Source organism: Acanthochromis polyacanthus, chromosome 19 (genome assembly GCF_021347895.1).
Source record: "Acanthochromis polyacanthus isolate Apoly-LR-REF ecotype Palm Island chromosome 19, KAUST_Apoly_ChrSc, whole genome shotgun sequence".
NCBI lineage: Eukaryota > Metazoa > Chordata > Actinopteri > Pomacentridae > Acanthochromis > Acanthochromis polyacanthus.
The window spans coordinates 15,710,084-15,723,480 of record NC_067131.1 but is presented as its reverse complement, the minus strand read 5'-3'; the positions used below and the strand labels follow the sequence as shown (position 1 = coordinate 15,723,480).

General features: G+C 43.3%; 1 protein-coding gene across 4 annotated transcripts in view; it reads right to left on the bottom strand.

The window, feature by feature from the left end:
• The window catches only part of raraa (retinoic acid receptor, alpha a), a 154,084-nt gene extending 148,852 nt beyond the window's left edge, over nucleotides 1-5,232 (bottom strand). For all 4 annotated transcript variants that reach the window (XM_022204894.2, XM_051939534.1, XM_051939535.1 and 1 more), the window contains exon 1: nucleotides 4,937-5,232. The gene's annotated coding sequence lies outside the window, so the exon portion shown is untranslated. The remainder of the gene's footprint in view (nucleotides 1-4,936) is intronic.
• Between the last annotated feature and the right edge of the window lie 8,165 nt (nucleotides 5,233-13,397).

The window sequence follows — 13,397 nt, the reverse complement described above, 5'->3', positions numbered from 1 at the left end:
GGGAAAATAAATATATACACAAGCTATTATTTGTGCATTTACAAGGTGGCAGTGAAGCCACAATCATGGGCTGGTTCTCATGCTATAGACGTAACAGAAGTACAGATGTCTGAAGAGGAACCTGTGAGCTCATGCGCAGAGCTATCACTGGGAATGAAGAGGTCGGCCTGGCTGCCTGGTAGGACGGCTGGCAGGCTCGCCAACGGGCCCGGCCAGCCTGTCTCTCACTCAGAGCTGTGGATGTACTCAGTGGAAGCAATTGATACCATTGTTTTATGGAGAGGAGGGCGGAGGGGGATTAAGAACCAACAATAGGCCTCTTTCACTGGAAATGTCAGCCGTCACGCCGGGGGACTGTCCGACTGGGCAGAGACGCTTTCGCAAAAAGCCAAGGTACAAAATGAGTGTGGAAAATAGTATGAAATTCTCTGACAAGGGCAATGAAATGTTGTGACATGGGCCAGTACACTCACATGCCAGTCGGTAGAAATGCAACCTCAGACATGGGACAACAAAGCAAAGGGAAACGTCACAACACAGATCATGTTAAACTATATCAAACGGAAACACAAGACTTTAATTTTATTGTTGTATTGCGTGGTTTTGAAGAGTTGTTGTCTTTAAAGAAAAAAAGCAGCACTACAACTCAACTTGTCAGTGATTTCAAGGTCTATTAAAACAATGTGTAGCTTGAAACACATTCCAAATCAATAACCAGGATAATAGGTTATATGGGTCTTTAGCTCAGCCTCATTAGGAAAAAAGGAGACAAACGTGGCCTGATTCTTCAGGCAAATTAACATAGCGAGGAACCTAAAATATCACAACCGATGATCCATTCTGGGACATTGTATTATGAGACTACACAACTGAGCAGCACAAAGTTCTTTCTCTGAGTGCTTTGATAACCTCACTGGCATTGGACCTCTTCGAAAATCTCACTCTGATGGTTTGAGGTGAATATAAAAGCAAGTTGAAGTGAGGTACCCTGCCGCTTTAAGGCCGGGATGAAAGCAAGTTATTCTACCACTCTGACCTAATTGCTCTCTCGCTCTCCCAACATGAACACTGGGAGCTGTGCACTCTGACACGTAAAGATTATTTAATACCATCAAAGCCATAAAAAGAGGAATAAAAGGAGGCGGTGTGAAGGGGAGGGGTGAGTTAACCCTCACGCAACTGGCAGGGCCAGGCAGCACGGTTTGCTATGTGGAAAGCAACACACAGGGAATCAGTATGCAAAAGCAGCCTTGTCTAACTGCCGCCGGCCAGCGTGAGTGGAGCTCCCACATCCCAACATCACAGCAGCTCCACTCCCCCTTCAAAAAAAAAAGAAAGAAAAAATCCCACTCGACTTCGGCTATACTCTCTCCTGGTATCGGCTCCCACCCTTCTTCTCTCCCGCTTTTCCCACACTCGCCCCAGTCCCAAAGGCACTGACTACGTCATTGGGCACCGCAGCAAAACCACTGTAATATCCCAATTTATTTCTACTTATTCTGACAGACTCTGAGCCTGTTTCATTTGGGTCAAGGCTGGTTTTATTAGTGTAAAGCTACACTGCATGGTTCCACTGGCCTCCTCTACTGTTTGCAGAGGTAACTGTTTCTCTGTTCTGATCAGAGATGTTTTTTGCTGCCCTATTCTCTGTTGGTAGTAAACTCACACATGTGCACATCAAAACAGATTCTAAAGAAAACCACCCACCTAACTGGAATTTCCTATTTATACCAAGTGAAGCTCTAATTCTAATTCTGGTTTTTACGTTAAGTACGCCAAAAACAGAGCCACCAGCAGTCAAAATCTGACAGTGTGTGTGTGGGTGGGACAGGGTAGAGGTGTTTACCGTTAAATAAGCACTGGGTGACATCTCCAGGGTGCCCTGCCATTGTGGGGAGCATGTCTCATCTGTCAGCGCCTGATGAGTTTATGCTGCACAACCACAGCCTGGTGAGTCAGCCTGGCTGTCAACAACAGGGTAGCATGCTGCTGTGGCGGGACTGTAGTGTAGACCACTATAGACTAAACTAAACCACCTGACACAATGAGGATTTATTCAGAGAAAGCTAGGTCCAAAGCCAAAATTGAAGCATATCTCTCAAATCTTATCTTGAAATGTTTCCAACCTTAATAACATCTATTATACCCATTGTGTTGTACAGATGGTACCATCGAGAACACAAGAATGGGAAAAAACATACTAAAAGATGAAACCAGGTTGCAAAAAATGTCACAATTTTTTCTCTTTACACCGCTACTCCAAACAGAAGTAAAATAAAATAGAATTTGGACAGATGTAGTGAATGTATTAGACACATAACAGACACATAAATATCCCCAAATATGAAAGAATCCAAACAACCTTTAAACCCTCATCACTGCTCATCTGGAAAATCCATTTGTTCCACAGGTGATGAGCAAAACTGTCATCAAACGTAACAAATAAACTCACAGTTAGGAGCTACTGACTCACTACTACTGCACAGAGACAATTTTTTTTTTAAATTCCAGTGGCTTTTTACAGTTGAGTTTCAAATTTGCAGAGGAAGGAGAGGGACGCGCTGAGAGGGCGGAGGAGGCGAGGTGGCAAAGTGAGTGTGCCACGGCCTCCACCGTGATGATACATTCAGTACCGTGTGAAACTGAGGCATGCGAGTACTTCAACTGGCACTGTTCACACGAGGACAAAACCAACTTCCCGTTGATGCTCGTCAGAGTAGGTTTGATGATATCACAGAAGACACTCCTGCTGACACACTGGGACCAGTTCAACATTTAGAAAAATACTTTTCCATACACTACAGTTTGTAGTGTACTGCTGACACAAATAATCATTTCCTCGATTATTTTTTGTTAATCAATCAATTAGTTGTTTGGTCTATAACATGCCAGAAAACAGTGGAAATTATCATTAAAGGTTTCCAAAGCACAAGAACAGAAATTCAGTGTACTGTCACAGAGGAGTAAAGAAACCAGAAAACACTCAAAATTAAGAAACTGGAATCAGAAGATTTTTGACTTTTTATCTTTACTCGAGCCACTTAATAAATCTGTGTATTTTCTCGATTAATCAGTTAGTTGTTTTAGTTTAAAACATGACAGAAAGTAGTGAAAATGTCTATCAGTGTCCTCAAATGTCTTATCTTGTCCACAACCCAAAAATGTTCAGTTAGACGAGTAAAGAAATAAGAAAATAATCACATTTAGGAAGGTTTTTTTCCTTGGAAAATTACTCAAACTGATGAATTGGTCATGAAAATAGCTTGTTGATTAATTTGAGAGTTGACAATCGCTGCAGCTCTAGTGAGCGACAGTCCTACAGTTTCATTTGTTCTCTTAGAGCAGGCAGCAAAACGAAAACAGTAGACTGCTGCCAACAATGATGTGAGGACATTGTTGTCTGAAACTCTCTTACTATGTGAGATCTTATCTGTCAGGTGACCTCACAGCTGATCAGGAGCTATATTTTTTAGAACACAACGACAAGAGATCAGGTATCACGAGACGGGCAGATTAAAACATTCACCCAGCGTCTAAAGGTCGTTATCAAAATTATTACCAAACATGACAGTTTACCAGGCATGAAAAACAATTAAGGATTTCAGCCCAAGCCTTTCAAATTACAGTGAGGGCATAACATTTAGCTGTGAATCACACCAAAAGAGAAGGTGACAGAGTGGGAAAACCCTCAGACACACCAGATTTCCCACTGAGTGACTCTTCCTCTAATGCATGTTGCTCTGAATGTCACAAATTGTCACCGGAAAGGTCGGATATCTTTTCCCTCCAGCTGGCCGTAAATTTAAAAGAGGGAAAAAAAAAATCAGGGAAGTTTAGTGAAGCATCATAAAATGTGCATCAATCAACAAATCACACTGTGCCAAATGAACAAAGCTGCTCCGAGAAAAAGGAAACATCCAGGAAGCATTTGTTACAGCCTTGCACGTTGGATAATGAGCACTGTAATGTGTGGTTTTACACATTTTACAAGGTAACACTGCAGGTTTGTGATGCTGCAGGGTATGTGAGCTCCTGACATTTCGTTTTGAGGAGATGCAGACACTTCAAATCTGCACATTATCTTTGACAGAGGGGATAATCGGGGGTGTTGACAAATGGGGGGAGATATGCTGTCAGTTTGCCACAGTACTTCAACACTGCATATATATAATAATAATAATGTGTGTGTGTGTGTGTGTGTGTGTGTGTGTGTGTGTGTCAGAAGTAAAGCACGTCGAGGTCATCAAGTTTGCAGCTCAGGAAAAGGAATGCAAGCGGTGGTTGCCCATCTGCACGCCGAGGAAGTGGGCTCCACACATGATTATTCCTGCACTCGAGCAAAGTTTACCTGAAGCCCGCAACCTAACAAGAAGTGACCGGAATCTGCCACATTTCTCCACATTCATTAGACCCGACGCTAGCCGCTTCTCGGTGCAGAAACGGCACAGCTTTACCGGATTTTAACTCCACATTTCGGCACTTTGTTAATGCCATTAAGCTCGTGTAGTATCAATGTGTCTCTGCTGGTTGTTTCCTGTCGGGTGTAAGCGCTGAAATGTGTCCCGGTGTGTTTACAACCTTCACCGAGACGCGCTAGCTTGGCATGCTAGTTGACCATAACAGACGCCGTGAATTAAAAATAAAACGTCGCTGCAAAAAAAAAAAACAATTTGTAGTTTATGTTCCGCTGTGCAGCGAGAAAATAAGTTCGCAGGAGTTGATGCTTTCCTGTCATTCGGTGTGTTTCTATGAATAAGCGACGTTAAAAAACCTGTCACACCCGCGTACGTTATAACCGGAGCATGACGCATTCAAAACGCCCCAGGTGAAAGGGTTCGGTCGGTTCGGTCCCAGGCTAACCCCTCCACAGAGGCGGACACCTGGACGCACGCTGTCAAATGTTGACAAGCTGTCAATGACAAGTGTATGGTAATACCTGGGACCTGTTGACTCCTCCTCCCCGCTCCCCTCGGGCTCGCTGGTGGAAGTTGAGCCGCGCAGCTGTATCTCTCCGCGGGCAAAGTTTTCTGCTCTCCGACCTCCAGCACGGCGGCGGCGGCGGCGGCTCCTCAACTCTCCCCCCGAAGTGGAAGTAGCCCCGCCGGGGTGCAAAAAAAAAAAAGAAAGACCTGTGGGTTGAGGAAGGCAGCGGGTCGCATTCAGAGAGCGGGCAAGTTTGGCACAGCAAAGGCAACCATTGCAGTCACGTTCTCTGGCTGTGAAATCCAAGCCAGCCCTGAGCCCGCCCCTTTCCTTTTACGGGGGCCAGTCCTCAAAAGTGGATGTCCTGCTCCCTCCAGATGTGCTGCTGCTGCTGCTGGAATCAAGTGAGCCAAAGAAGAAGAGCACACAATTTGCTTAGTTGAATTTATGTTCATCAGTGCACGAAAATTCCCCTTTTCTATTTCCAGTCTTGCAGCCAAAGGCACAGTTATAGGGCAATGTGTTGCAAAACTTCATCCTCAATCTTTAATATGAGGTTCTAGTCAGAGATGTCTCCAGGAATGTCTGGTTATGTAACTGGTCATATTTTTAAACTAATGCAACCAAAGACAAGGTTGCAACATGTAATGCAGTGAGCCAGAGGAAAACGCAGCAATACAAATTTAACAGAAGCCTCAAAATGTGTGGAATTTTGGCAAAAACTTGACTTTTGTGAGGACAAATATACAAAAACAGAAAAAGTAAGAATGCACTCAGATCAAAACTGAGAAATATATATCTAGTGAACATATGTGGTGGACTTTTACAGCATCACCCTAAAAATACACTAGAAATCTTCTGGATTGAGGATAACGAGACCCAAGAGAACTGTAAAGTTCTCAGATTTTTCTTCAAATACATGTCTTTTGCATAAATTTTTAACAAGCTCGCCACTCCTCAGTTGCGTGACTATGCCTGTCTGTCCTACTGAGAACACCATTAAAGCCTCTAAAATATCTTCCATCATGCTGTACCTTTTGTCACAGTGCATTTGGGCAGTCAGCTTCTCTGCTTAATCCAGCACTCGGACGAAAGCTCTAACTGATCACATAAAGAGCGACAGTGCAGTCAGTAGCTTTAACGCCAAATTAGATTGTCTGAAAGCAACCTAAATGTCTGCTCTCTTAGTCTACGTTTCACTTTACACGCCGTAGCTGATTATTTTTACATTAACCCATGATTTAAAACTTAAAAGACATGTAAAGTGTTATATGTGATCTATTATTGTATGTAATCCTTGATTGATGTGTTTGTGGATGTGTGTGCACGTTTTTAACCTTGACTTGTGAAGGAAATGCAGATGAAAATGATCTATTGGTTGGTTAAAAATAAATGGATGAAACTGTCACGTGTAGTTGACCAATATTCGTTTTTGCCGTACCAGAACCACCACTGCTGCACTTTTACCAGCAACTATTCACTATACACAAAGCTTTTCATGCAAAGATATGCCCTTAAAGTGTGTGCAGTACTTGGAAAACTGGCCTTGAGTTTTTATGAAGAGATCTATTTGAACAACCCGTTCATCAGCTCAGAAAAGAATTGCTGTGTGTAACATGACAAACAATACTGATGATAAAAGTGTTCCTTTTTATATGCTGAACATAACCAATAAATCCTTTACAGCCACAAAAGTATCAAGACCTTCTTTATGCTGTTTCTATGTTGTTAATAAAAGACCTTTGTGGAAAAAAAAACTGCGGCTACCTTGTGATTCTTATTTGTCTTTACACACAATTCATTTTAATTGTTTAATGAAAATACAATATATGTGCCTCCATACATGCATACATAGTCTACATAGCAGAATAATTGTCATTTGTAGCCCTAAAGTGTGCATTTATGTGTGTACAGACAGTAGTAGGTGCACAGAAATGCTTGGGTCTGTGTGCATGTTTATGTGTGATGGATTTGTGTGCCGGGGGGAAGCACGCATCTCTTGTGTCTCCCAGATTTGACTTCTACATTCAAAGCTTTCCACCCCAGAAGTAAAGTTTGTGACAGGTGTAGATGTGAAACCCCATGTCCCATAAGATAGGACAAAGGCCACGAGACAGCTAGTGGCATATTTTGCCTCCGCAGCACCTTCTCGGTTGCATTTCATCTTTTCTCTGGAAGTATTGACACCGCTACAGAGGGAGCGCCAGCGTCAGTATCCTCCTTGTTTCCCTGCTGCCTTGAAGGCTTCCCTACACAAAAGCCGTGAGTGGCACTAAACTGTGTCAGTTGTCACACATCAGCACACAAGTGAGGAATGCAGCGCTGAGGGGCTGGTTGTGACATGGACACACAGGCATGCGAGTTACGCGGGACTGAGGGAGTCGTCAAGTAGCGAAAGTATGCAGTGGTGGAAGTAGCTGCTGTCATAACAGAGTGGTTGAAGAGATGGAGCCGTCTTCTTTCACTGCCTTGTGACAGGTGGAACTGCAGGCCGGCATGCGTGTGTGTATAGCATCTGTTCATGCAGAGTGGATGGGCTTGCCCTCGTTCACTCAACTGCAGGGATTTGTATTGTGAAGCGTTGTGTTTCCTCTACATATCTCTAGGTTGGATAGTGAGGCCTCTGGGGGTCCCTTAGCCCAGCTGCATCCTCTGCCTGTAGCCAGGTTTACTCTGGAAGTTACTGTAGCTGAATCGTAACGGCTAGCCTCTACCCTGCGACCACACTTAAAGACTGCATTTCAGCATGTACTGGATGCATGTCAGGCATAGTGAAAAGCCATGTGATGCGGTTCCATTTCATGTTTAACATTGCCTCCCTCCGTGCATGCAAACCCTCGGCTCGTCTGACCTGACACAGTGACTTGTAAGACACACATTAAGTTTTTGTCTGGCTACTGTACAGACACAGAAAATCAGAGTTTAGACACACTTGGAAGATCTAAGATTTCTAAAGCTGCTCTCAACAGTTTCAAGGAGCAGCAAGGAGTGACAGAGAAGTCGGACAGTGGCTCGAAGGATTAACTACGGTAGGAATCCAGAACATGCATGCTTACCTTTTGAGTTTGCAGGACTTTTGCACATAGACTAGTGGTGTTTCAGGTGGAAATAGATGAATTTATTACTACCCAAACCAAACGGGACAAGAGGGAGTCAAGGACAGCTATCACACAGTAGTCAACAGATAACTTAAGTGAACAAAAATATTCATTACACAGAATGATGGACAGAATTATTACAGCCACAGGTAACACCCATTCAACTTAGCATGAAGATCAAAGCACGTTGAAAAAGCAAGTGTTGGACAATCCAATGCTAACAAAATCACATGCTGGCACATTGGTAAGTAATAATTGATGATCTATTTAGGATGATACATCTTATTTGTTTAATCCTTCCAAAATACATTTTAACTTTTTAACTTTCATGAGAGGTTATATGCCAGATTATTTCTTATTCAAGGTTTTCTGGAATTCTGCCACGGATGGTAGGCAGTTATCTTAGATTTGGACAGTGCGAGGACAGCTATTTGGAGTCTTCATGCTGAGTTAATAAGTTTCTGTTTTCTTATATTTACAAGGTGCGATCAAAAGATTCAGACAACTGATTAAAATTTGGCTTTAAAGGGGTCTGCTTCTGCAGCCATGCAGCACCCTCAGCACTGCTACCACGCTTGGAAAGCTCCCTAAAACTTCTGCTATGTAAACATGTCAAGCACCAACGGCGATAGCTGCTGAATCTCCTAAACTGTGTCAAAACAAGAAGACAATACATCACAATGAGTCAAATCTGGTGAGTATAGCTGGTGGATATGATGTTTGCATTGCTGTGGCTAAAACCTTTCATGTAACCATTACACTGTGGCACACAGCCAGTGTTGCTTCACCCAATGTCACTGTGCACAGATCAGGTTGTTTGTGTGGAATGCTCCACCTCAGACGCCGTCAGGACATTACTGTTGGATTCTCGAGGACAAAATCACAGTGCATAACCAAACAAAGAAAAACAAGACGCTTTTGGTAAACTCATGAACTGACACACCGTCTCTGGTCTTGCAAACTACTGGCTTTTTTATTGTTTGTTTCTCCGGGTCGTAGCTGCAGACCCACCCCTTAGTCACCAGTGATTATCCTCAACATGGAGATTATACTCATCCCGGCTTTTGACTGATGAACCAATGTGATGTTTGGTTTGTGCTCCCATTGAAATCGTACATGCATACCTAACCATGATCACAGACATGTGAAAACAAAGGTCTTGATGTTGATTGCATGATGGCATGAGGTATTCTGACACTGTTTTGCACAAGTTGCTTCGACCCAAGTGCCATGCACATGAATAGCATCAGACTTTTTGATAGTATCTCAAAGACATTAAAGTAGGATGAAATTTCTTATCTCAGTATCTTGTTAACTATTCATTCAAGAATTCACTTGCTAAAAAATTCTGGAAACTACTGAATTACTAAAATCAGACACTTTGAGATGCTCTCAGAAACTTCACCAAGCTATCTTTGTCCTGTCACTTTCTTCAAGAACAATGAGATAAATAGTCCATATAGATGGTTATTGTTACATGACATCAGCAGAGCATCGCTCTCATGTTCTTTTTTACAAGGCACCTGGTGAGCCCTTTAACAGGTGCTCAGTTTCCGCCTCTAAACGCCGGAGTGCCTATTGACTGTCCTGTGTGAAAGTGCAGCGCTATTTCAAAGTGGTGGTAACATTAGCCAGCCTGATCAATGCTTTCACCCCCAGCATGGGCCACATACCACATGTCACGTCCTGGTTCATAGAGAAAAAAGAGGGTGTCAGAGATCGCCCCCGTCTCTCTATGTAGGGTGTCACCCACACCCAGAGAAAACATTTCCAGTTCCCAAATGTCAGTGGGCAATTACAGTGGGGTGTCTAATGCACTGGGGCAACCTGAGAGTCCAGGCCTGACGTCAGAAAGAGCAGCCGTCTGGCAGCCTTTCTTGGGTATACATTGGAGACGATCTGAACCTTGTGTTAAGGAGCTCCAGAACTGTGAGGTGCCAAGACTTGGTGCAGTCACCATCCACAGAGTCCTTTACTTATAATTCATCCAGGCTGCTGTTGCCTTCTAAACCAATATTTATTTGGAACTCCCAGCCAACCATTCATCACTTTGCGACTCCCGTTTATTAGCTTGTCATCTATAGTGGAGTGTAATGGCGAAACCGTCAAGCAACCACTATAAAAAGCACTTCAGGGCAAGGCTTAAGGATACTTGACTGTGCTTAAAAAAGAGTCTTTCTGGATATATCACACTACAATAAAGATATCACACAACCTGAATGCTCAGAAGTAGCTACCCTGCCAGAAGCTGAATATGTGTGTAAGTGTGTCTGAACAGGCGTGCTGAAAGGCTACATAAATTTCACGTTGGTTCACTTTATGGTGCTAGACTGTGAAGAAAAAGACGAAATGTGCAAGAGGAAGAAAGAGAGTGCATATGAGATGCTATCAGTCGCATGGAACTAGTTAGTCGAGCCTCAAAGCCCCTTTTGAACTGCAAATAGCTGTTAAGAAACAGATTCCCTCACAGAACTTTCGAATAACATGCCACCAACATGCAAAAGGACTCAGAGAAAGACATCTTGGCACACAGCTGCACCGCTGTTACAACCAAACATCGAAACAGTCCTGCAAACCCACCCACCTCCCTACCTAATCTCACCTGCAAAGAGAAAACCCATTATACAGTTTAATTTTCTCTTTCTCATTTTTTCCCCTCCTGGTGCAAAAAAAAAAAAAAGATGATTTTTTTTTTTCAAACCTCTGACAGGCGAGCCTTTCGCAGGATTTAGTCCATCTGAAAACATGTGGTAAGCCTTGTGGAATGTTTCAAATGATTCCCAGATGTGGGCCGCAGACAGGTTTAACCCATTCTTTTCCCGCTCAGCGGCAGTGATGGAGTATGAAGGAGGCCTTGCCGGGAGAGAGTCTGAGAGGTATCACCAAACGTTTCTCCCTTTCCGTCGATTTTTGTTACTTTGAAAGCATTAGGGCTCACTGAACTGTAGCTTAACGTAATTTGCTGCAAAGCTAAAAATGGAAGTTCTCTATGCTGCATTAGCCAGGAATAAAGCATGCGAGAGTGCCGTTTTTTTCCAGATGACTCAGCAATCACAGGGACCTGACAAAACAAAGCTAAAGAAAAACACCTTCATGAGGGACAATTCATACTCCTGACACAGTTCACTTCTGAATGCATTGCTCAAGAGATTGTTTTCCCTGCAAAGCAACCTGTAGGAAAGCCGAACATTTCGCGTGCATCAGCTACGAAGCTAAATATCTCTCAGTCGATCTGCTGAGCTTTGGCAGCACCATATAAAAGAAACACAAGACTTAAGCTTCCTTAATGCTTCACCTGAGCTTCATCGTCATTCTTTAAATGGTATGATTAAGCCGGGACTCGAAACAGGGCCAGATTGTTTTATGAAGGACATTGTTTTTGTAGTAACACTCCCAAAGATGGCGGTGTTGATGAGATAGGGAGGGGAGGTAGCAGAAGAGCCAGACTTCTAAACGGGGTGGAGAGAGTGAGCTGCTTGATATCCTATGAGCAACAAACTCAAGTGACCCCATTCCCTGTTCTCCCTCTCTATCTCCTCCCTCCACCTTTTTCTCTCTCTTTTCTTTCTCTCCCTCCTTCCCTCTGTACTTCCCCTCTCTCTCACCAGCCTAGCCAACTGTGAAGCAGTTGTCCAACACGCCCTTCAGCCTGCCAGCCAGCATGTTGGACTGAGTCCCATTATACACAATCATAACAGACAGAGAGGGTACATGCAGACAACTGATAGAATTGCACTAAAATTGAGGGCAGAGGAGAGTGGCAGGCAGGCAGTCACTCTGGCAGCAAGCGAAGAAAGAGAGGAGCAGTCAGAGAAAGCGAGATAGAGGGAATAGTCTTGTGCTATGAGGCTCTTAGCAGGATACCATAGGCCATATGAGGCCAGAGCAGGCTGGGAAAGATTGTTACTGCTTTGAGCCTCCACATGTGAATGCACCGCAAAACCCCCTCTCCCTTTTTTTTTTTTTTGCCTCCCTCCCACAGGCCTCCCTAAGGAAGAACCAGTGTTTTAAAAGAATCACAAACACTTGCCAACTCCAAATTCTGCTTTTTATTTCTGAAAGAGATTCAAACGTGCTTTTGCTTCCTTGGCTATGTTGTGTTGCAAGCAGCCTGATGCTCTTACTCAGCTCAGCCATTAAGACAGCGCTGACTTGGATAAAGCTGAATGTGTGACAGCCTCATATTTGGATGCCATTCATTTCTGTCTCTTCCTATCAAATGACAGCTTTTCTTGTTATCATGCACAGGAGCTGGACTCAACACGAAGAGCTGGATGTCAAAAGCCGCAATCATTGTGACTTTAAGGTCAGGATTTCCAGAAATTGTTCAACACTTCAGCGGGAAAAAAAAAATCTGTTAGATGAGAAAGTTCATGCAGTTCTCGAGTCTGTGCATTAAGTGTGAAGCTCGAGGATGTTGATTAGATTAGATAAGGACTGGAAGCTAGGGGAAACTACTAGCCTGACTAACCTCAAAGTTCAAACGTACACATTTCAGCACCTCTAAGCCTCATTATTTTACACAATCTTCATGTTCAAGCTATTTGTTCACCTACGCCATTGTAACCAACCAGCAGGAAACTCCAAAAATGACGTGCGAATCTGGTTGCCACGCACTAGTATGTCTCTTTTTTTGTCCTGATGAAAAAACGAGATATAAAGTGTTGAGTCTGGTGTTTATTTTTAAATGTTGGACTAGCCTAAATGTTCTGTCCGTTTTCCAGTCTTTGTGCTAAGCTAAGCCGAATGTTTCAAAAAGTATCAACCTTATTATCCAGCTCTCCCCACAAACGCCTCTAAATCTTTTACTAGAAAAGAATAAGTCACTTTGGAAGGATTTAGTTTGTTGGATTCCTACATTGTAAATAGTGTTCACCACACTCCAAATAGCATGTACCGCTATGAACACCAGTCAAGGTCAGAAACTACAGTTTTGCTGTGTGGACTGTATTGGACCTATTTTTTACTGCGGTGCTGGTATCTGAAAATGTTTTTTACAGTTTGAGTTGTGAGGCTTTGGGTTTTCAAACAAAATAAAGCTTGTCAAACGTAACTCAGAATGGGCCAATGCCATTGCAAACAGCAGAATCTTATAAGGCTGTTTTGGAAGTATTAAAGGGGTAAAGCGGGAAGAGCTGTGATAAAAATGCTCCCTTTATACATCATCAAAGCCAAATACACGTGTCTTGTCATAACATCATGTCAAGCAACATGACATCCCTCCCAAACTGACCACCTGGCAGCGTCTGTCTGCACAGCGTCTTCATACCCACACATAAGGTTGTGCCACATCCCCTCCCACTGTGTCTACCATTTTGGATCATCAGGGTGCCAGTCGCCAACATGTTCCCCTTCCCAGCATCTCATCAGAGGAAA